The sequence below is a fragment of the Podarcis tiliguerta genome (assembly GCF_965153285.1).
Source record: "Podarcis tiliguerta genome assembly, chromosome: 1".
NCBI lineage: Eukaryota > Metazoa > Chordata > Lepidosauria > Squamata > Lacertidae > Podarcis > Podarcis tiliguerta.
The window spans coordinates 29,338,332-29,361,099 of NC_139534.1; the positions used below are offsets into that span (position 1 = coordinate 29,338,332).

At 42.1% G+C, this 22,768-nt stretch overlaps 1 protein-coding gene across 10 annotated transcripts in view; it reads left to right on the forward strand.

The window, feature by feature from the left end:
- The window catches only part of COBLL1 (cordon-bleu WH2 repeat protein like 1), an 83,886-nt gene that overhangs the window by 33,128 nt on the left and 27,990 nt on the right, over positions 1 to 22,768 (forward strand). For 2 of the 10 annotated variants that reach the window (XM_083405967.1, XM_083405962.1), the window contains exon 1: positions 8,385 to 8,720. The exons of the other annotated variants lie outside the window; for them this stretch is intronic. The gene's annotated coding sequence lies outside the window, so the exon portion shown is untranslated. Of the gene's footprint in view, positions 1 to 8,384; positions 8,721 to 22,768 lie in introns of those variants that run through there. 10 annotated transcript variants of the gene reach the window in all.

Genomic DNA, 22,768 nt, shown 5'->3' on the forward strand with positions numbered 1-22,768 from the left:
GATGAAAGAAGCAAGGCGGTGCCTTACCCATACCTGAGGCAGTTTAATGAGGCAAAGAAAAGGTGTTTGTCCAAAATACCCTTTGGTAGCTGAATATCATAATCTCAGTGGATTGCTCCGAACTTCCAAAAACCAGGCATTTGTGTAATGAAAAACATTAGGCGACGTCTAAGATTACCAAGCTGTCAACTATACTAACTCTTCCTGTAATGGGTGGCAATTGTTAAACAATTTTGCTGAGGTTTTGCTGAGTTCTGGGGTTTTTAAGTTGGTATGGCCTCACTTGTAATGTTAGTATTTTGAAAAATACTGTATGAGCACTCCAACGAATTCAGGCTGTCAGTTAATGTGGGGCTCTAGCAATATCAGCCAATCAAACACCGACCTGTCAATTCTCCTCCCTTCCTACTTGCACAGCTACTGCTGCTGCTCTCCTCCAGCTGGGAAACAAAACACCACAGCTGGATGCCTGAGGTTGCTTGCCTTCTATCCCAGGCACCTATCTGTGGGGTGCTTTGTTTTTCAGCTGAAGGAGATGGATGCTGGGCAGGCAAGCTGCCAAGTCAAGAGAAGAATTAGGAAGATTTTTGGGAGTCTGTATACCAACTTGCCACATGCCCTTTCTGTGTTTAAACTCTTTCATTTCCTTCTGGTCATCTGTGCTGTGATGCTGGGGGTCCAGAAACAAATCTTTTGCAGTGCTTTCCCATTTTTTTCCCCTTTGAAAAGTTTATTTTACACTTGCCCTTCTGCATTTCACAATATCCTTCTTGGAGCCAACTCTTTCTGCTACTTTCTGGTACCTTTTCAAAGGACTATGTCAGATCACACAGAGAACCTCTCTCCCACATAGGAAATGCACAGTGTACCATGTGATAGTTAAGGATGTTATTTTCCCCCTCCATAAAAATTCTAGCACCTTGGGCTGAGTGCCTTTTGAGCATGTGCTGTTGGCTCTGTTTTGTGTCACTAATACAGTCGTGTGTACTGTACTGTACACTAGTGGGAGCTGAGTAACCCTCCTGGAGTATTCCTGGTAAGCTGTCTTTTGGTTACCAAGAGTTAGTGATGATATCTTCTGTGTCCTTCCTTACGATGTATACTGAGCTGAGATCTGGAAACTTGCATGAGTGAAATTTCCTTACACAATCAGAGCTCAAATAAATTAAAGGTTCAATTCCAAATTGTCCAAGTGACACCCAATTCAATAAACTCCAAGCTTCCTGCTGAATTTTAGAGAAGTAACAAACGTGGATTAGTATACACACAGGTCCTGCTTTTACCAGGAAATTGTTCGTTAGGCGAGCATTCATATAACAATCTGCAGATTTCCATTATTTCCTACAGGAATATTTCTGATCTCCAGTCACACCATGGTTTCATCCTAAAATGGCTGCAGCCAACCAGCAAAAGAGAAATTGAAAAACAAACAAACTGATTTGTCTAATCTCTCTCCAATGGTTTCTTCCTGAAAGTGACTGCTGTTGACCAGCAAACCACAAAACAAAGGAAGTAGGCAATCTCTGGCTGTTAGGATATCGGATTTAGCTGTGTAGTGAGGTTTGGTCATAATTCTTTGTTTGGATAACTGAATTTGTATTTATAAAACAAGTGTTTTATTATGAAAATTTTTTATATCAGTTGTTCACTAACTGCAGCCACTGGCATTGGCTCAACCCCTTCCTGTGTGAATGCATTCTACACCTTGATCTTGGTGCGGGTGCAGGTTTCAAAAGGAATGTTGCCCATTATTCTGGTTTTGATCTTCTGTTCTCTTTGAGAGTAGGGCAGCAGGCAATGGAGGCTGGTTGATTAGGACAAATAGGGCCCTGCCACCTCAACCTTGGTTTGCCGTCAGCCAGCCAGCCAGCCCTTACATGTCTGCCTTCTTGTTTACATCCAGTCCCAGGGCTGGTACTGGCTGTGAACTTCCTCCTTCTTAGTCTCACTGTTGTCCTTAGTAGAGAAGGATGGGGACAGAACAAGAACTACCTGTAGTCCGTTCTGCTTTGTCAGTGACTCTGGCGCCATCTGCTGTTAGCTTCCCTGCCTTCTGCCCCACCAGTTCCAATGGGGCACCAGATGGCAGGTCATCTTTCTCCAGATTTGTTGCCCGTTGGTGGCCTTTTGGTTGACCTTGCTGAGCTTGCTCTGCTCTCTCCTTTCTATGCTAAGTCTGTTGTGCTCCGCCATCTTAATTACTCTGGTTGGACTGGCTTTCTACCTTCTTTCCCTACTCAAATAAAAATTCCTGTGCCAAGAATATTTTTGCTGCAAAGGTGTCTTCCTCCTGCTAAGCGTGTCTCTTGCTATCCTTGCCTGTTTGCTGCTTCACATCTACTTTAAAGCCAACATTTAAGGGCTTTCATCCACCCTTGACTTTTTCTTCCCCCCATTTCCTGCCTTGTGCTCTCTGCACAGGCTCATATGCTTGCAGTCGCCTTGGTCCTCTACTCTCACTCTTGATTTCCAGTATTTTGTTCTGTGAGCTTGGAACAGCATCCATCTCCATGTCCATCAAGCCAACTCCCTGCACAGGCTTCCAGCTATGCAGAGGACTGGTTCAAGCGTTAGCCCTGGTTGAGATGCTGAACGCTTTTAGGGGCGGTATTCCTGTTTGCAAATCATACCCCTCTTCCGGGGTGGCAAATTTTCCCCCTCCTAACGAGTGAGATTTTTTTCATGGGAGAACTTTTTAATAAACAGCTCCCCGAGGTAGAAATATCTGAGATGATTCCGAGTTAAGTTTGAAACAAAAGGTGGTGTCTTTTAACAATGCTGCAAATATTTGAAATTGCTTTATGATTCCAGGCCTTTATTCCATTTCACCTTTCTAATGCCTACCCCCTCCTGTTTGTTCTTTTAATAGAGGTACCCAGAATTGAAATTGGGAACATCTGCATCCACATGCATAAGTTCTGTCCCAGTTTACTCGCCTGAGTAAAGGGATGATTGAATGCATTTGTTTCCAAAAGCCTTTCCTGGGTTGGTATCTCTTTGGTATTTTGTGCCTCCTGCCTGCTCAATACACCTTTGTTCACGGTGCTTCTTTTTGTACCCAGCGCCTGTTGGTTCCAAGAAAAATCTCCAACAGTAGAAGCAGTTGATTGAACACTCAGATTCCTTCAGCACAGGGATACATGGGCTACTTCGATGCTATTGTCAAGGTATTTAGATGCCTTAATCTCATCCAAGTAGAGGTTTCTGTAGCAGGAAGTAGATCTTTCCATTACTAGCAGTTCCCAATGTTTTAAACTTTCAATTGCAACCCATCAGGTTGCTCTGATTTGTTTTATTCTGTATGAGCTACCAGAAAATATTTAGGCTGCTTAATGCAGTTTCTGGAATTAGCTGAAGCAGACGTGTCAGGATTACTGACGATCCAAATCTGTAAATGTGTTATCTAGGTTGTTTTGGTCCAGCAGTGGGATTATAAATAGGAAGGCTTAATGATGTAATTAGCTGAAGAGCAATGGATGAGGCGAGATGGTCGGTTCATCTATATGTATGCTTTAGGGGTTTATATTGAGGTGGTGTTGAAGAATCAACATGTGTCGAGTTTGGGGTAAGCTGAACATTCAGTGCATTGTGATAAATATATTTAACTTGTAAAAAAACAAAGGAAGAAAGAGGCATTCTGCATTAAGAAGATTGGGTACACTAAAATTCCAGTGTTTTAAAGCTAGTGTTGATAATGCAGATTGATTTATGTGAGTATACTGTATATCCTAGTAGCTGGAGAGGTCTGCTATCACAGGTTATGAAGTTTATATAGTCAGTATCGATAGTTGTCAGTGTCTCTGTTTAATCTATTCTTTGTAATGGCTTAATGCTATCTTGTAACCATACTTGAGGTGAGTTTATGTTTACATGACAAAAGAAACTTGATATTCAAAGTGTTGGCTGGTTTTTGTATTATTTATTTTGCAACCTTTGAAGCTCTGCTTTAAAAACACAAAATCTTAGTCATTCTTTATTGGTTGTGGATATTTTAAATATCATATTGCAGACATCTCAGCCGTGGGCTGCAGTCCATGATTCAGCCGTGGGATTTAGAGGTTCATAACTGCCTGCCTGGATTATAGCTGTGAACTGCAAATAAATGTATTCTAATATTCCCCAATGCTGAAGTCTGATTTGCTCGTTTTATATTTGGATTAATTTAACTTGCTGAGACTGCTTTTAAAAATGCTACTGGCTGCTTTTATGTGATGTTTCTTAGTTTTTCAATAATACAAATTGAGCTTTATGTATCTTTTACACTTTGAAAGGAACATTAAGAACAGCTGGAAAACTGGCAGCATAACTGCATGTGTGCTTACTTAAAAATAAGTTCCTTTTAAATCAGTGGTTCTTGCTCTTAGGCATCTGTCTGTGTGTAGGATTGCAGACTTATTTAAAGTGCTTCCACATTAGGTGTTCAGAACTGCGATTCTTTGTTCACTCTCTCTTCATGGAGTACCTAGAAAACACCAGCTTCATTGTCGTCCTGTATTTTCCCTGTGGTTATTTTGTCTTTTCTTAGGCTACAGAAACGCTCATCACTTTCCAGAACAGGAGAATAGTGCATCTCTACAGGTTTAGGTGCCTTTAGTGCTAATCTTTTGGCATTTTAAAAGGATGGGGTTTTGACACGGTCAGTGATACATTAGAAAAGTGAACATACAATGACTTAGCACACATTCATTATAACCTTGTCGTTTTATGACCCCGTTTTGGGTTACTAGAACACTTTGCTGGCTATTTTAATGAAAGACCTGCAGTGCTATGCCACCATAATGCTATGATGATATTATTATTATTATCATCATTATTTTAAATATATATTTTTTAAAAAATCATTTCTGGTTGCTCCCGTTTGAGCAGTGACCAGAAAGTTTCTAAATTCATTTTCAAAAATTAACAATATTGTGTGATCATGCAGTTAGCATTATGGTATGGTATGCCTTGTTTTCATTAAAAAATGCAGTTAACACAATAGCAGTATAATGCATTTTTTTCTTATTATGCTATCATATTCCTGTAATAAAAAGCACAGTAATCCTGATTGCATGAAAAATCAGTTGTAATTCTGCTTGCAGTGGATGAACAAGTTTTGGGTAGCACTAGGAGCCCCCCATTTGGAAGCAACTTTAGTCCAGGGATTTTAGTTCTATGTTCATTCAAGCCATAATGAATAAATAGTGAACGCGGCTGGTGGTTAAATTAGTTTAATTTTAATGAATTCATTATATAGTGGTATCTCACTTTTCGAAAGTAATCCGTTCTGGAAAACCGTTCAAGTTCCAAAACGCTCAAAAATGGAAAACTCAATACGGAAGTCTCAAAATGTAAAATTCAATATGGAATCTGCGTTTCATGTTTGACTTCTGAGGCGCATTCAAAAACCAAAGCATTTACTTCCGGGTTTACGGCATTTGAAAACCGAAATGTTCATCGGTGGAGACGTTCAAAAACCAAGGTATCACTGTATTCTAAAAAAAAATTAAGCAAATAATATAAATGAATGCTGGGCTAAACTTTACTGAGTGTTTCCCCCCCGTCTAAATTTAGATGCTCAGTCTTCAAATGCTATGATTTTTAAAGCACACTGATGTCATAATTTATCAAGAATCTCAACATATCTAAAAATGACTTTGCCAGAGAAACACCCAAGTTGCAACAATTTTTTAACAAAGACCGATTCTTAAAATAACTTGGGTGTAGAGTTCTGTACAATTAGACTACTTTTGTATCAGGCGTGTGTCTTTGTTTCAGAGTCAATACATTCCCCATGGGTAGGTCTTACTAAGTCTGTATGTTTCAAGCCTCTCCCTTCTTTTGATGAAAAGGGGTGGGAGCGGGGAGACAAAATATGATAAATTGAAGCTGCTAATTTTGTACTACATCCCCAAACTTCAATATTCCTTTTTTCCTCAGTTAATTTACATATTACATTGCTGAAACTTTGAATATAACTTTCTGTGGAATTATTTGTGTTTGTTTCAAGAAGACATGTTAAAAAGATGACAGGCCGGTTGTTTCTTCCTTTACTGCTTATATTGGCTGTTGCTCATACCACAATGATGACTGAGTTTGTTACTTAAGAACAAGGATGATTGAGGCGCAGTAAAGGTGCCGTCTCAGCAGCTGGTGTGAGTCACAGCAGACTTGGGCTGGTTGACAGGAAAGGAAAGACTAGCCAGGCTAAGTAGCCAGGCTAGAAGCAGTGGCCTAAGTTTGAGTCTGGGGCAAGGCAGTAAAAGAATTGGAGTTGTCCCAATGGGTTGGCATACCCACCCGCCAAGCTTCGATAGGCAAGGCAAGCTTCCTCACGAGACTCCTTTGCTTTGTGAGAAAGTTGAGCATGCAGATGCACACTGTGTCACGCAGAGGGTAGATCTTTCCCCAATGACAGCAGCACCAAATGCTGGGTGGCCAGCTCTGACTCCATCCCTTTGCCCCCAGCAGTTGGTTGATGCTCTCCTTGGATTCCATTGATTCTCCTCTCTCCCTGGGAGAGAAGAGTGGAGATGGGAGTTCTGCTTCCCCGTCCAGAGCAACCATATCCTGGGAGAAGAAAGTACCTGTCTCCTCCTGCCTCTGTTCCTTGAATATAGCCCCCCCCCCTCCATTCCCCCCCCACTTCATCCATCTCCACCTGTCATTCCACACCTAAACCCAGTGATGCCATGAGACACATGACACTCCTTGATGTTTGACTGAAGCATTAGTCACTGGAGGACTTGTGCAGTTTTGTGCCTGCCTTTCTGTCTATTGAGTTGCACCAAGTTAGAGGGCTGAAAGTCCAATAGTGTTTTTGGAACTCTCCTTATCCTTGATGTGCAGATGATCGGTGATAGGAGACGGGGGACTTTGTGACTCAATCTCAGGGTTAATGGTCGATGCCTGAAACACAGGGTGCGCTATGATCTGCGCTATGATATGTGGACATCATCAGAGATGTTTTGTGTATGTGATATGATGGGAGGTGCGATATGGAATCTCCTTTTAACTCATGCATTGCCCATGTGTCCAACATGCTGCTCTTCTTAAGTTGCTGGACTCTCAACAAGCATCAGCCCCAGCCAGTATGGCCAGTGGTCAGAGATTATGAGAGTTGCAGCCCAACATTTAGAGGGGAACAGGTTGTTTAGTCATGATCTAGTACAGTGGTACCTCGAGTTACAGACGCTTCAGGTTACAGATCTGCTAACCCAGAAATAGTACTTCGGGTTAAGAACTTTGCTTCAGGATCAGAACAAAAATTGCACGATGGCCACATGGCAGCAGCAGAAGGCCCCATTAGCTAAAGTGGTACCTCAGGTTAAGTAAGTTTCAGGTTAAGAACGGACCTCCAGAACGAATGAAGTTCTTAACCCAAGGTACCACTGTATAGTACAATGCAGGAACATTTTAGGGGACCAGAAAAGGAGACGGTGTCCCTTTTCTCTGCTGAAACTTCCCCTACTCCACAAGCCCTAAATAGTATTTTAAAACTTTAATTTCCTGGTAGACGGAGTCCTGAGCAGAAATATTTCGGTTTGGGGTTGGGATGCGGTAATATTGGGGGTTCCCACTTCCTATCATTGTAATTTTGAACATCAAATCTGTCTTAGACTTACATTTTGTATGTATTTTATTGTGGGTTTTAACTGATAATGTTATATTTTTGGTGTATCTTCTGCATATCACCTTGAATGCTAGTTGACTTAGCAATTAGTAATTGATAGGAATAAACAATCGCTCCACTTCATATTCCTCTTCTGTGAAATGTTCTGCATCGTTGGAGGATATGTTCTCTCCCCCCCTTTTGTGTTTTAGATGGCTTATTGAAACGTTATTTGTTTTATTTATTCAAAACTTTTATTTATTCAAAACTTTACTTCAAAAGTTCTCATATCGGTGTACCAAAGTGTGAATAAACTATTCACATAACAATATACACAAATTTAAACCGACAAATTAACACACTGAAATGCAACACTACCTCCAGAACTAAAAAGAAAACCCCAAACAGAATAGGGCACGATTCCAAAATCACCTAAGATATTTCCATTTTGATTGAAAATGAACGAGACGCAGGATAATAAACCAACCCTTTTGATAGCAGCTTGCCATTAAATGTCTTCAGATGCAGCACACACTATTTAATCTATCACCTTCCTTGCCTGGAGACTAAGTTTAGAAACAGGTGAGTCTCTACTCTGATGGGGATGGGCTTTCCAACACTTTACATAGCTTTCAGCTGCTTCAGAGGTGCTGGCTTGTCGAATTGAAGGAACTTTCCCCCTCTTTTTGCCTTCCTCTTTTTCTACAGGGATTTTAGAAGCAAGTGGGCGTGGCTTATTCGTGCCTCCTTAGAGGCAGGGAATAAATACTGGCAACTTCCACGCACACTTTCTGTTATTGGGGAAGCATTCTTTCTCTTCTCCAGAAAGGAAGAGAAAACAGAATTTGGGAGGAGATTGTGTCCCTTTTGGAGGCATTTCCATGGGTTGTTCCACAGGCGTAGCTGTAAACATGGGGAGAAGAACTGGGATAAGAGCTACCGGCAACTTAGGAAGCGGCTTGTAATGTTCTGTTTAAATAGGACTTTGAACCGTGTTTTCCCTCCCGCCCCTTCCATGTACTAAGAGGAGAGTAAAAGTGCTCTTTGTATTCCATGCTTGGAGCTGACTTCAGAGCCATGCACCAGAACGGCTGCTGGTGAGGCACCTACTGCTGGAAAAATACCTGAGGTAAGTCTAGTTATGTTGCTTACCTGCGGCATGCAGCTAGAGACATTAAGAGTATAGAGGGGTCTGAGGGCGGGAGTGTGTATGGGGGGAGTGCTTTTTACCATTGACTGCTTAATGCAGTTTCTGTATTTCCAAACTTTAAAATTCTTACAAGTAGAAGAGTAAATATGTAAGGGTTTGGAAGATAGATTGGCGCTTTCTGCCTTCGAGGCCTGTAACAAAGCAGAAAAATACTGCGCAAATTTTTGCATAGTTTTCTGGCATTAAGATTGCAGCCCTGCAAATACGTCCCTAGAAGTAACTCCCACGGAGTATAGTGAGACTTAGATTTTGAATGAAAAATGCATAGGAATAGGCTGTAAGTGCATTCTTTTGAGCTTCTTCAACCTGAATACTGATTTTGCTTGTGACCTTTGCTAGATTAACATGTGTTTGTTTGTTTGTTTGTTTGTTAATGTTTGAATAAAAATCCATTAGCAAAAGCTTCTGGAGCATACTGGAATTTGTTAAGTCAGTCTTAGGATTTTAATATTTGCTTATTTTCAGAGATATTACAGTGGTTCTTCCTTTATTATTGAGCCTGTTGAAATCAATACATAACAATCAATAGCTAATATCGGTTAAGAACTATTATCTGACCCAATTTATAGTAGCAATAAGGTATGGCCAAGAAAACAGTGTGTGTAACTCTCTCTCTCTCTCTCTCTCTCTCTCTCTCTCTCTCTCTCTCTGCCTTCCTTATTAGTAACGTCATAGTATTAGAAAGTCCATAGAACAAATGTGGGGTAAAAATAACTTTCTGCTACATTTCAAAAATTAATATTAAGCAACATGCATTATTATATGAGGGCAAGCTGAAGGTTGATTGGAATCTTCCAGTGGAATTTAGTAGTTTGGGTAGGGATTTTGGACTCTCAGCTGTTTTAGCAACAACAAAATGTGTCCCTTCCCTTAATATTACATACAAAATAATTGAGGTTGCTGAGAAGACTAAAGGCTTTCTTTTCTGGGATGGGTGAGAACGAAGTGAAAGGACCTTAGTATGTATGAGGAGTGCTGAATATTCCTACTGAGCATGTTCTCAGAGGCATCCTGTTAATAGCTGGCTTCCCGAGGCACGATTTGACCCCCAACTCTGATTGTTAGACCTCTTGGCACCCAATAATATTTATAAGCCAGCAATTCACAAAGTATTTCTGGAAAAGATGTAGCAGAACTGTTGGTGGGGCTGTACTGGATGAGGATACTTGCACTTTACAACATATTTACTTATTTTTGCATTAATAGCCTTGTTGAGGGTTATAGGCAATAAGGGCTTTCTTTTTCTTTTCATATGAAGGAGCATTTACTCATGCGAGACCATGACTAAAATGGTGCTGTCCAGACACAGCTTTACCACTGCGGTGAGAATAAGATAGCTTGGTTGGTAGAACATGAGGCTCTTTAATTTCAGGGTTGTGGGTTCCAGCCCCACGTTGGGCAAAGGATTCCTGCATTACTGGGGGTTGGACTAGACAACCCTCCTTCCAATTCTATGATTCTACTTTCTAGAAGTAGAAAGTAGAGAGTGTATCAGATTTTCTCCAAAAGGGGTGTCCTTTCCCCCATTCTTAGTGGAGACATTACACACATACACCCCAGAACACACACATTTGCCAAAGTTGCATGGGATGCTGGCCTCCTTTAGTCACCAAGAGTCCATGAGACAGCCTTGTACTCTGGAGTGTGTTGCCTGTCAGAGAATCACCATCCTGCAAGGAACCTGTCTTCTGTGTGTCAGGCCGGCAAGGATGCCAGGAGACTGGTAGATGCCTTGTTTGGGAGAGTTGATCACTTCAGGTGGAGAAGCTTAGCATTCCCCTTTCTTCCATTGTCTGGTTTGTAACCACGTAGTAAGTACAGTTGTGCACATCTTGGGCAAACCAGCTCTTTCTTGCAAGTTGCTGGCCTGCTAGTGACAGGGCTGTTGGAGCAAAGGCAGTGTTGCTAGCATTCTTTCTAACATCTTGAGCAATAATTTCAACACAGAGATGGGCACTGTATTGCATTGCATTCCTAGTGGTATCTGCAAACCAAAGATAATCCCGAATAACTCTTAAAGCAATATAATAATTATGATGAATTGCGGCAGCAGGTGGTTGCGAGACATGTGAAATTAAACACACACACAAAGCCAGGAAAGCAAACACCCCTCCCAACACTCCATGCCTTGATTCCTACATTTAACTCCTTTTTTTGTTTGTTTGTTTATCGCAAGCACTAATTCGCTATCATATTTCTTTCTCTGTCTCTTTCTCTCCCACTCCCTCCCGGTTACTGGAACAAAAGTCCAAAATGCTGTCCCTCTTAGCCAAATGACAAGGGGCAATGGGTGGAGAAGTTAAAAAAGAAAGAAAGGTTTATTTCAAAGCTGCAGCTGTGAGTCTCGGTTTGGATATCTCCAAAAGAACCAGTGGCTTATGCCTGCAATCCAGCTCCTCTTAGAGGCTGAGGCTGGCAGATCGCTTGAGCTCAGGAGTTCAGGGCTGCTGAGAGCTCTGCTGATCAGGTGTCTGCACTAAGTTCAGCATCTCCTCAACGTGTACAGCCTCACATTTTAAACTCACTTACGTAATTTATGGTTTTTCACTTCTCAACTTGGACCAGTCATCAGGTATCAGCAGAAGCTATCTCACATGACTTTCGTGAAGATATAGGAGGTATAGAATGGTTGCAAAACAGGGCTTGGTTCTTGTATTTTAGGCATCACGTTCTGCTTCCTTTCACTAAAGTGATGTATCTTCGTAAATGGACACGTTTTGTTCATCTCCCCACCCACCACCAGAAAAATTTAAAAGCCAAAAATTTAAAAGTCATTTTGCAAACAATCACTCAGAACACACTAAAAGGTATTTGCTGTGGTGTGCGTAATTTCAGGTTCTGCTCATGCACATAAATCCAAATGGCATGTTTGCAAACATTGGGGAGCAACTTCAGGCACACAAACATATATATATATATATATATTGAACCAACTGCTGTAAGCAAAGTAGTTCTCTCTGCCAGTCTTCTGTCAGTTTTGGAAATGTGACGGTTATGTGTTACAGCAGTGGTCTGGAAACTGGTTTTCTGTGGCTTTACTGTCCTGATGGAAAGTTTTAAAGGCACAGCCCTATGCAGGCCAGGCAAATCATTGTGGGCCTTCCTGTACAATTCTTTTTCCTCCAGATGATTCTGTTTCCTTTATCCCAGTACCATGGGATAAAGCCTGCCACTGTTGTAATGTATAAACTGAGCAGCAAAGCCACCACAGATGCATTGGCATTTATGGGTACATGCGGAACCAGATGGGTCGCGGGTGGCGCTGTGGTCTAAACCAGGCTTTCTCAAACTTGGCCCTCCAGATGTTTTTGGCCTACAACTCCCATGATCCCTAGCTAGCAGGACCAGTGGTCAGGGATGATGGGAATTGTAGTCTCAAAACATCTGGAGGGCAGAGTTTGAGGAAGCCTGGTCTAAACCACTGAGTCTCTTGGGCTTGCCAATCAGAAAGTCAGCAGTTCAAATCCATGCAGTGGGGTGAGCTCACGTTGCTCTGTCCCAGCTTCTGCCAACCTAGCAGTTTGAAAGCATACCAGTGCAAGTAGATGAATAGGTACCTCTACGGTGGGAAGGTAAATGGCGCTTCCATGCACCCTGGAACTTGTCACGGTCTTCGTGTGCCAGTATCGGTTTAGTCATGCTGACCACATGACCTGAAAAGCTGTCTGTGGACAAACACTGGCTCCCTCAGCCTGAAAAGCGGGATGAATACTGCACCCCAGAGTGGACTTAACTGTCCAGGATTCTTTTACCTTTACTTTACATGTTGAACCAGTGTAATCCTGAAACCACTTTTCCTGCTACCTCTGTCCAACACACTGGCTCATTTCCCTTGCTTGGATTTCCATTTATTGTGTTAAAACAGGTAGGAGAGGTAGAGATGAAGAAGGTATTCAAGTTCTGGTTGAAATCTGTGGCCATCAAATTACAACACAGATTCCTAGTTCACCTTTGTTATCTTCCTCAGGTGAGAAGGAACACAATGAATCACAACTCTAAATGGCCACATAGCTGAAAAGACATGGATGTAAATCCAAGAGAAAACCTGTGTCTGTAAAAATCACGCCACAGTACTTTCATTGGCTGTGCTGTACATTCCTTTGGCTGGGCAATATGTTAATCAGTGATTAGTCACATGATTTTGGCTTCGGACTGCCAAAAAGCAACAACAAAATACAACAATGTGCGCACTCAATCCCTTATTCATTACTAGCAGAGATGTCTTCTCAACATTTGGTTACTCTTCTGATTTTGCCACTGAGACCATTACTGCTCTCCTGCTTTTTCTGATCCTAACAAAACACATCATTTAGCATCATATAAGAGACATGTCTGTCTGGCTAGGTGTAGATGTGATGTAATTAATACAACAATAATAACCCCAAACACACACTAACCTTGCCACGAAAACGAAGAGAACAGTGCAATTGCTACATAAAGAGAAGCCCATATTTGAAAGAGAAGCACAGGTTTGAAATCCAGGAGGCTTATTTATTTAAATTCTAGTATGTATGAACCACTTGTGGCTGGGGAAACCGAGCCAGATGGGCGGGGTATAAATAATACATTATTATTATTATTATTATTATTATTATTATTATTATTACTTGCTGTAAATGCATCAATGCCTATGAGGGTCTTACCATCAGCCTCGGCTAAATTAGACTGTACCCTACAGTACGTTGCTTACCAAAACTAGCATTGGTGAGTGAGTTCTCCTTTGAAGGGCATTTTTTGGCCATTATTAGTCATCTAATAAACAGGTAGGGACACGGGTGTTGCTGTGGGTTAAACCACAGAGCCTAGGACTCAGAAGGTCTGTGGTTCAAATCCCCACGACGGGGTGAGCTCCCGTTGCTCAGTCCCTGCACCTGCCAACCTAGCAGTTCGAAAGCATGTCAAAGTGCAAGTACAGTGGTGCCCCACAAGACGAATGCCTCGCAAGACGGAAAACCCGCTAGACGAAAGGGTTTTCCATTTTTTGATGCGCTTCGCAGGACGAATTTCCCTATGGGCTTGCTTCGCAAGACGAAAATGTCTTGCGAGTCTTGAGATTTCTTTTTGCTCCCCACCCCCTTTTTCTAAGCCGCTAAACCGCTAATAGCCTTTTAGCAGCTAATCCGCTAATCCCTTAAGCCGCTAATAGCCGCTAATAGCCGCTAAACCTCTAATAGCGCTAAGCCGCTAATAGGGTTGCTTCGCAAGACGAAAAAACCGCTAGACGAAGAGACTCGCGGAACGAATTAATTTTGTCTTGCGAGGCACCACTGTAGATAAATAGGTACCGCTCCGGCGGGAAGGTAAACGGCATTTCCGTGTCCTGCTCTGGTTCGCCAGAAGCGGCTTAGTCATGCTGGCCACATGACCCAGAAGCTGTACGCCGGCTCCCTCGGCCAATAAAGCGAGATGAGCGCCGCAACCCCAGAGTCGGTCATGACTGGACCTAATGGTCAGGGGTCCCATTAAAAAGGTAAAGGTACCCCTGCCTGTACGGGCCAGTCTTGACAGACTCTAGGGTTGTGCGCCCATCTCACTCAAAGAGGCCAAGGGCCAGCGCTGTCCGAAGACACTTCCGGGTCACGTGGCAGGGGTCCCATTACCTTTACCTAATAAATAGGTATTAGTAACTTGGGAACTCCTGGTAAATTTCTTTGGAACACAGTTTGATATCTTCACCTCAAGAATCAGACTTTAAAGGATTGTAACATTGCACATATAGTATGGATTATTTTATTTTATTGCTAAGGTGGGTAATGCTGCTCTGTTACAAGGTCACAGCATTGTTTGCTGTTTGTCAGGGATGTGTTGGATAAGATCAAAGGGTGCTTGCCTTGCTAGGTAGTAGTTAACACAGTGGCAGCTTGTGGGATGTAGTAACTTTTCCTGCTTAGGGAGCTTGAGGAAAGGGAACTCATTTCCCACATTTGCAGAGACAAGTGCTCCGTTTCATTTGTATTATACGCACTCCTTGGTTTGTGATGAAAACAGGTGCATAGTTTATACTTGTGCAATTTTTGCTACTCTGTAAAATTACAAAAGTCACCTAGAAGAGGCTTTTTCAACATGATTGGCATAAAACTTGTAAAAACAAAAAAAAACCTTGACATTTTCCAACCGCAGTTGGTCCCACCCCAACCTCTACCCACATCCCACGATAACTCTTGCTCTCACTCTCGGCTCTCCTCCCACCAAACCCAACGTCTCCTGTGCAGTTTTGAAGAAGAGGAGCTTGAATACGTGAAGTTCATACAGGACAGGGGGATACTGTTCTCCAAAAAAAAAAAAAGGGGGGGGAGGACAGTCACGTTTTTCTAGGGATGGATGGCAACCCTATCTGGATAGCACCTCTTTCTTCACCTGCTACCCGGTATATTTGCTACCCTCCTATCTGTCTCTGTGCCTTATACTTTTAATTTCCAAGGAAGCTGAAACACACAGCCCGATCCTATACATGTACAATCAGAAGAAAGTTTTACCCTCCACATAGGCATGCGAAGGATTCTCTTCCGTTTCATTTAATGGTTGGTCAGATTTTGTGGCACATACAGTGGTACCTCGGGTTACATACGCTTCAGGTTAGACTCCGCTAACCCAGAAATATTACCTCAGGTTAAGAACTTTGCTTCAGGATGAGAACAGAAATTGTGCAGCGGAGGCGCAGTGGCAGCGGGAGGCCCCATTAACTAAAGTGGTGCTTCGAACAGTTTCAGGTTAAGAACGGACCTCCGGAATGAATTAAGTTCTTAACCCGAGGTACCACTGTAGTTTGTAAAATGGACCCCACCCCCATGACTTGAGTTAGAAATGGATGTTAGCAGCTGTACCATCATTCTATTTGGTACAAATTGAGTGGTCGGTTGCTTGCTTTCTAAAACAGATTGAAATCTTTGATAAAGTAACTTCGTTTAGACATGTGCAAAATCGACTATTTCCTGCAGCAGTGCTTAGTGAGATAGTGTCTTTTAAAGCAATGTTATCTGAAGGTATCTGCAAAATGGTTTTGTATTCGGAACTTTTGGTTTAGATGAATGACAGGGGATACCGTGCCATAGATTATGATGCCCATAGCTAGACTTATCAGCATTGGGGTGGAAGTGGTAGGTCCACTTGCCTTCAGAAGTTTAAGATATACAGCGGAAGCCGTTTCTATTGGTGCCCTAGCAGCTGTTGGTTTGGTGTCTGACTACTTGGGGAACAAACTTCTTTCTCGTGGTAGTAGACTGTAGAATACTCTCTTTAGGAAATTTCATTTTCATTTTAATATTTCATTGTCAGGCAAGAACCTTTTAAAACAAATTCCAGACATTTTAATCTGACCTGGGCTTTTAAATATATATTTGTCCTGCTGTTGTGCTGCTCCTCTAAACTGTGTAATTTTAATATTCTCATTTTCATTGTATTTTACATTGTACTGGGAATTTATTGAAGTGTAGGATATAAATCCTTGAAATAAAATGTATGCACTAAAAATTTCAGGCTGTGGTAGAAGTCTTGGGCACAATCTAGTTAAAGTTGAGTACCCTGGATTACTATTGATTTTAACAGGAAAAACCCACACATGTGCGAAAATAAATGGGGTTTAAAAGTGCTTAACGTTTCCTGAATCTATGCCCCTGGCATTGCAGCTTATATAAATAATTTATCATCTCCCCACCTCCCCAGCATTATGTTCCTTTTGTCTCTTTAAGGCCACAGCACAGCTTACATCTACTGCAAGCTTCTGTGCAAGCACAGAACTACTGTGCACCACACATTAAATTTCAGTAGAACACTGCTGGTGTATTTCAAGGGATATTGCTAAATAAACTGGGTATCAAATCTTTAAACGCCAGCAAATATAAACATTGCTGGTTTTCTTCTCCCGAACCCTCCTGCAGCTGAAACTGTGTGTGCATGCCAATTGTCTTCGTTTATAAACTTTTCTAAGGCAAGTTTCCTGCATTCTCTGCTAAGTGCTGTCTCACTCAGTGTAAGTAAAATATTGCAGATGACAGGCAGATGACTTGTTCTTCTCACACTGGTGTTGGTGCCACTCACTTCCTGTTTGCCTTGTCGGGGTGTTTCCTGAAGCAGCCAGCATGTCTGTCATGCAGGAAGCAGAAAAGCTAAAATAGCACAGACATTCCCAAATGTATCGCTACCTGGATGCGTTGCTTGTGAGGGTGTACATTGGTCTGTCTCTGATCCCCCCCCCCCCCCTTGTGTCTTCAGCCTTACACCTCAGCTGATTCCCTAATCTTTCCAGCTTATTCAGCTGACTGCAAAGGGGCCAGGCAATCGTTTAAATTGCAAAGCTCCCCATATTGCTGGCATGCAATTCCCTTCAAACGACACTCAATATTTTTCACTATTATCCCTTAATATTAATAAAACAGAAATTTATGCATGGAACCATGACTTTTTTTTATTGTTGCCATGTTTATTTCTGCTTTATCTTGAAAGTGCAAGAAAGAGAAGCTTGTAATTCTGAACTCCTGTTTACACCAAATAAATCCGCCTGTACTTATTTATTTGGATAATGCCGCTGATTCAACAAAGCGAGATCTAACAAACTGATTTAAAAGATTAAAAGTATTTTGTATAGAAAAGAAATTCCTACCGCCTGTTAGCTTGTTTCTTTTCCTTTCCTTGCTTTTCTGGTGGCAGTCTAATTTCATTCCTTGTTTTCCTTAGTGAAAGGTACATTTAGGGTCAAACTAGGATTGATGCCAGTAGATATAATTTTGAATGCTATGATTGGGACCCCCATTCTCATAGCTATATAACACCCCTGGCAACTGCTGGGCTGTGGTGTCAGTCCAGATTGGGACTGCCACAGGCAGGATTTATTTAACCCAGTGTTTTCTTAGTTCTCTCCTGGGATTGACTGCAGCTTTTTTTCTTTGCTGGGCTACACGTGGGGCTTGCAAGAAAATGTTGCAGCACGTAAATGCTCCTGTTCTGAGTTCCTGCCTGCCTGCTTGCCAGCTAGCTAGCTATGACCTTTCTGAGGCTATTCCATTCCATCCATGGATGCTTTAGTTGAGATTCCTGCGTTGCAGGGAGTTGGGCTAGATGACCCTTAAGGTCCCTTCCAGCTCAACAATTAGCTATAGTGATTCTATTATTCCTCCCTTCTAAGTCTGCTGGATCCCCATTGGGTTATCTTTCAGGGGTCCTGCCCGTTAAGCCCCCACCCCGCTAAAGTTTTTCTATTTCTGCAAATGCTTTGGTTCCAAGAAACCTGCTGATAACCTCCCTCTTGTGCGTGGATGGTGCTGTTTTAGCTGCATAATGATAGCTAGTTGGAGAACGCGTTTGCTGTTAGTATGTACCGTATTTTTCGCTCTATAAGACGCACCAGACCACAAGACGCACCTAGTTTTTGGAGGAGGAAAACAAGAAAAAATTATTCTGAATCTCAGAAGCCAGAACAGCAAGAAGGATCGCTGTGCAGTGAAAGCAGCAATCCCTCTTGCTGTTCTGGCTTCTGGGATAGCTGCGCAGCCTGCATTCACTCCATAAGACGCACACACATTTCCCCTTACTTTTTAGGAGGGAAAAAGTGAGTCTTATAGAGCAAAAAATACAGTATGTTGATTGATCTGCAGTCATGCAACACTGCAGAAGTTCAAGTGTGTTTTAAAAACTGCAGGAGCCTTTTAATTAAATGGCCGAGATGCTAACAGTCGGAGCCTCACTGTTAGTGGCTCACTTCAGCTATGGAATCGGGCAACAAAGGCTTACACAGTGGATATTTTTTTTCAAGTTATTGCAGGGTCTGACACACTTTCCTTAGGTGCCATAACGACCCTGGCTGAAAGCATGAATATCTGTGACAGATTTGGCTTTAACCTGCTGCTCAAAGTATGCTTTTTTGGCCTTTTGAAGTAAGAAAATGTCATTTGGACTTGGAGCCAGCTGAAAAGCGTTTCTGTTTCCAGGACTGCTGCTGTCCAAAGGTCATATTATCAGATCTGTGGAGGGGTCAGTGCCAATTGCTTAGAAAGAAGCAGAGAGCAACTGGCGGAGCTGGCTTCTGGTTTCAGTGTGGTACAAAAAAGGGTTTTCCAGCATTCTGTTAAATTATCAGCTTAATTATCGTGCTTTACGGGGCCAATCCCTCTTCCCTTCAAATGTATGAAAGCTATTTAAGGGAAATACTTGATGCATAGCTGCATAGGAAACTCCTTCATACAGAGTTAGACCAGTGGTACATCTATCTCTCTGATGTCTGCACTGATTTGCAGGGGCTTCCCGGTGTTTCAGACGAGGAGTCTTTTACAGACCTTCCCGGAGAGTCCAGGGGTTCCTTCAGGATTAGAGGAAAAGGTTTTCCTTGGCTGGAAGTAAAAAATTAAAAAAAGGGCACACGCTATCCCATAATCAATGGAACTTGTTAGTCATTTACAAGAGAGGAATAACACAGTCCTTTACTGTGGTTTACTTTATTGCTTACTCATAATACTAGAACCTGGAGCAATCCAATGAAGCTGAACATTGGAAGATTTGGGACGGAAAAAACGAAGTACTTCTTTACACAATGCATGGTTGAACTATGAAATGTGCTTCCAATACGAAAGATTCAAATTTCATAGAAAGTGATATGTGTGTGCGTTTGCGCATGCACACCTGTTTTTAAAATTTATTTTAGAAATCCTTAAGTATTCAGTTTCGGTTTTATTTTATCGCATGGAATAGGTCGGAATTGGCAGAAAGCAAGCAGGGGGGAAGGAAATTGCAGAGTTTGTATGTCGGTAATCAATAAGAGCAGGAGATTGCTTTCCTATCCCAAGACCACAGGTATCCATTTGTCATGCAGCATTTGCCAGATCCTGCTCACGCAGAAATTCATTGGGTGACCAGAAACACCTGACACTGTATCAGAGAGGGGAGGGCAGTGCTTGGCTGAATGTGAGAGGAGGGGGAGAAACAGTAGAGGTGGGAAATAGCTTACTTCCTGGTCCCTCATCCAGTTTGTTGTAGCTTTGCCCCAATCCACCCATTCTACAAGGTTGGAGAAAGTTGCAACTTCCTTTTAAGGCAAAAAACCCCCATACTCTTCTTTTAAAGCAAAGGTCTAATCTCAGGGATTAGAACTCCCCCAATCCTTCCTAAATTCTCCGTTCATACATACATACATACATACATACACACACACACACATATAAGTCTATAGTTCTCCTGTTTACTTTGTTTACATTGAAGTTCTAAAGAGAGAAATTCCCATGAGGCACTCCAGGCTGTGGTTGTGCATCTTTAATATTATGCATTATTATTTTTTTAGCTTTATGCCCTTCTCTGCCTCAAGGCTCTGGGAACTTTACATAAATATTTACAATTTTTGCCTTTCTAAAAATAGTGTCTGGAGAAAAAACAAAGAAATGGCATCCCTCCTTCCAAATATTCAGTAAATGCTTTCAAAATACCCAATGACTAACCATTGTGAGAAAGAAGATAATGAACTAGATGAATCTTTGGTCTGATCCAGTGGGCCTCTTATGCGCCTTTTCCTAATGGAGCTCATGGTATAGTGTTAAGATCACAAAAAACTCACTGAGTTTTACTTTTGTACGCTGCCTTTCCGTAGTTAAAACCACGCTCAAGGTGGCTTGCGACTACAAACACAGCAAAAGTAGCCATAAACAATAAATTATAAAGCATTTAAAAGTACACAACCAAATTAAACAGTTTCCATATAAATCATAATAAGATCTAAAATAAAGATACAAAAAAAATCAATATCAAAAACAGGAACAACCACACTCCCAACCAAAAGCCCTAGCAATACCCTAACCCAAGAGTCTGTTCAGCAGCTTCAGCTTTTGTAGCTGGAGTCAGTCAGGGCCTCCCTCCCAGGCCAGGTGGGAAAAGACCTGTAAGACACGGAGCAAGTCTTCCAGGACTCAGAGCCAAGATGTAGGTGGATGATGATCAGAGCACATACCATGTTGACAGTTGTGTGATAATGATTCATTATTTTCATAAATTGGCATTTTTTAAATTTAAGAAATAAACTAAGGACTGAATTTGGAAAAACCGTCTTCAGAATGCTATGAATTGCCCAGTTGTTTGGTTTTTTTCTTCTTCTCCCAAGCACCATTCATTTGTTTTCCCACACTCCTTTTAGAATTACGTTTCTAAATATAAACACTGAAGTTTCACATAACTCACTACTGTATTCTGTTTGTGGTTTGAAAGTTTTCTTTTCAGAGCTTTCTGAATCAAGATGAGCTTTGTGTTGCACGTCAATTATGCAGTCTGTGCAAGGCACAGCTCTTAGCGGTGGACAACACAGACTGAAGAAACACCACACATCCATGCAGTCTTGTTCTCACTTGTTTCCTTTCAGTTGTCTACTCACACTCTTTCTTGCACCCAGTTCCAGAAGGAAGATAAATATTATTGACATCTTCATTCTGTAAAGCAGAGTAGGCTAACCTGTGGCTCTCTGGATTGCTGCTAGATTCTGTAGGTCATCCTTGACCATTAGCCATGCTGGCTGGGACTGAAGGTACTTGGGATTGTATCTGAAGTAGCTTGGAGTAACTTGTTTCATTTGTGCAGTGGAACTTCTCCCCCTGCACTCCCTCCCATGTGCCCCCTAAATCTGTTCTAGGGGTTCCACCAAATTTCGGGAGCAGATTTGAGGTGATGGGGGCAAAGAGGGAGGGACATTCTGTTGCTCAATTAGAAATCCTTGCATTAAGATGTGCCAGTTGGATACTGTCCTTGAAATCCCATCAACATCTGGGGGGTCCACTGGATCCCCACCTCTGTTATAAAATATGTGCAGCAGCGTACTTGTTTTCCTGCTGGTTCCGTCACCTTTTTTCTATGAATTTGAAAATTCTAGTAGTCGGTTTGAGGGAGGGAGGAGAGAGAGTGGAAGCCTGGGCTTTATATATGGAAATCACCTTAATCTCTTCTGGAACCCAGTTTAGTTCTTTGCTATGCCACGTTACTGGAAGTACTTACTGATGGGGACGACGTCCAGTAGGACATCCTTTCACTCCTGTGGGGGCCAGTGCGTCAAGTAGTAAGGCTGCCATAAGGGTATCGGAATGCTCTGTGCACACAGGTGTCCATACTAAGTGGGTGGTGCTGTGGTCTAAACCACCGAGCCTCTCAGGCTTGCCTGATCGGAAGGTCAGCAATTTGAGTCTGTGTGACGGGGTGAGCTCCCGTTGTTCTGTCCCAGCTTCTGCCAGCCTAGCAGTTCAAAAGAACACCAGTGCAAGTAGACAAATAGGTATTGCTGCAGCAGGAAGGTAAATGTGTGCTGTGGAACTTGTCACGGTTCTCCATGTGCCAATAGCGGTTTAACCATGCTGGGCACATGACCCAGAAAGCTGTATGTGGACAAACGTCGGCTCCCTCGGCCTAAAAAGCGAGATAAGCGCCGCAAACCCATAGTCCCTTTTGACTGGACTTAACCGTCTAGGGGTCCTTTACCTTTTACATACTATGCAGATATGGGCTGGGACAATCATCATTTTCTCCCATTGAGTTATTTGGGGTTACGATATGGGGTTGGGAATAATGAGAGGGGAAGGGTAATTTTTTTTAAAAAAGGAATAGATGAACGCAAGAGTGCTCTCAACCCTCAACATGAGTCTTGAGGGACACTGGATGAGATAGTTTAATTATCTTCTGAACCCCCCCCCCCCAAGCTGCCTCAGAATTGCAGCCTTAACCCAGTCTTACGTTTCAAAACAGATGACACATGATTTCCTGCTGTATTCATATATTTACCTGGTCACTCCTGCTACGTGCATCATGCTGTTCAGTTTCAAGGCTAAATTGCTTAATAGTTGTGTTTTCTGAGAACAGTTTCCCCTCCCTCCCCCACAGGTGTTTACTTAACTTTTGCTTGCTCTAACATTCTGCTAAGTGAAGTTGCATGAAAATGAAGCAGACTTCACAGATTAGACACAAATATAATCTTGCATTGCCTCAGAGCCAGTGTTTAATACTGTGTGTGTATG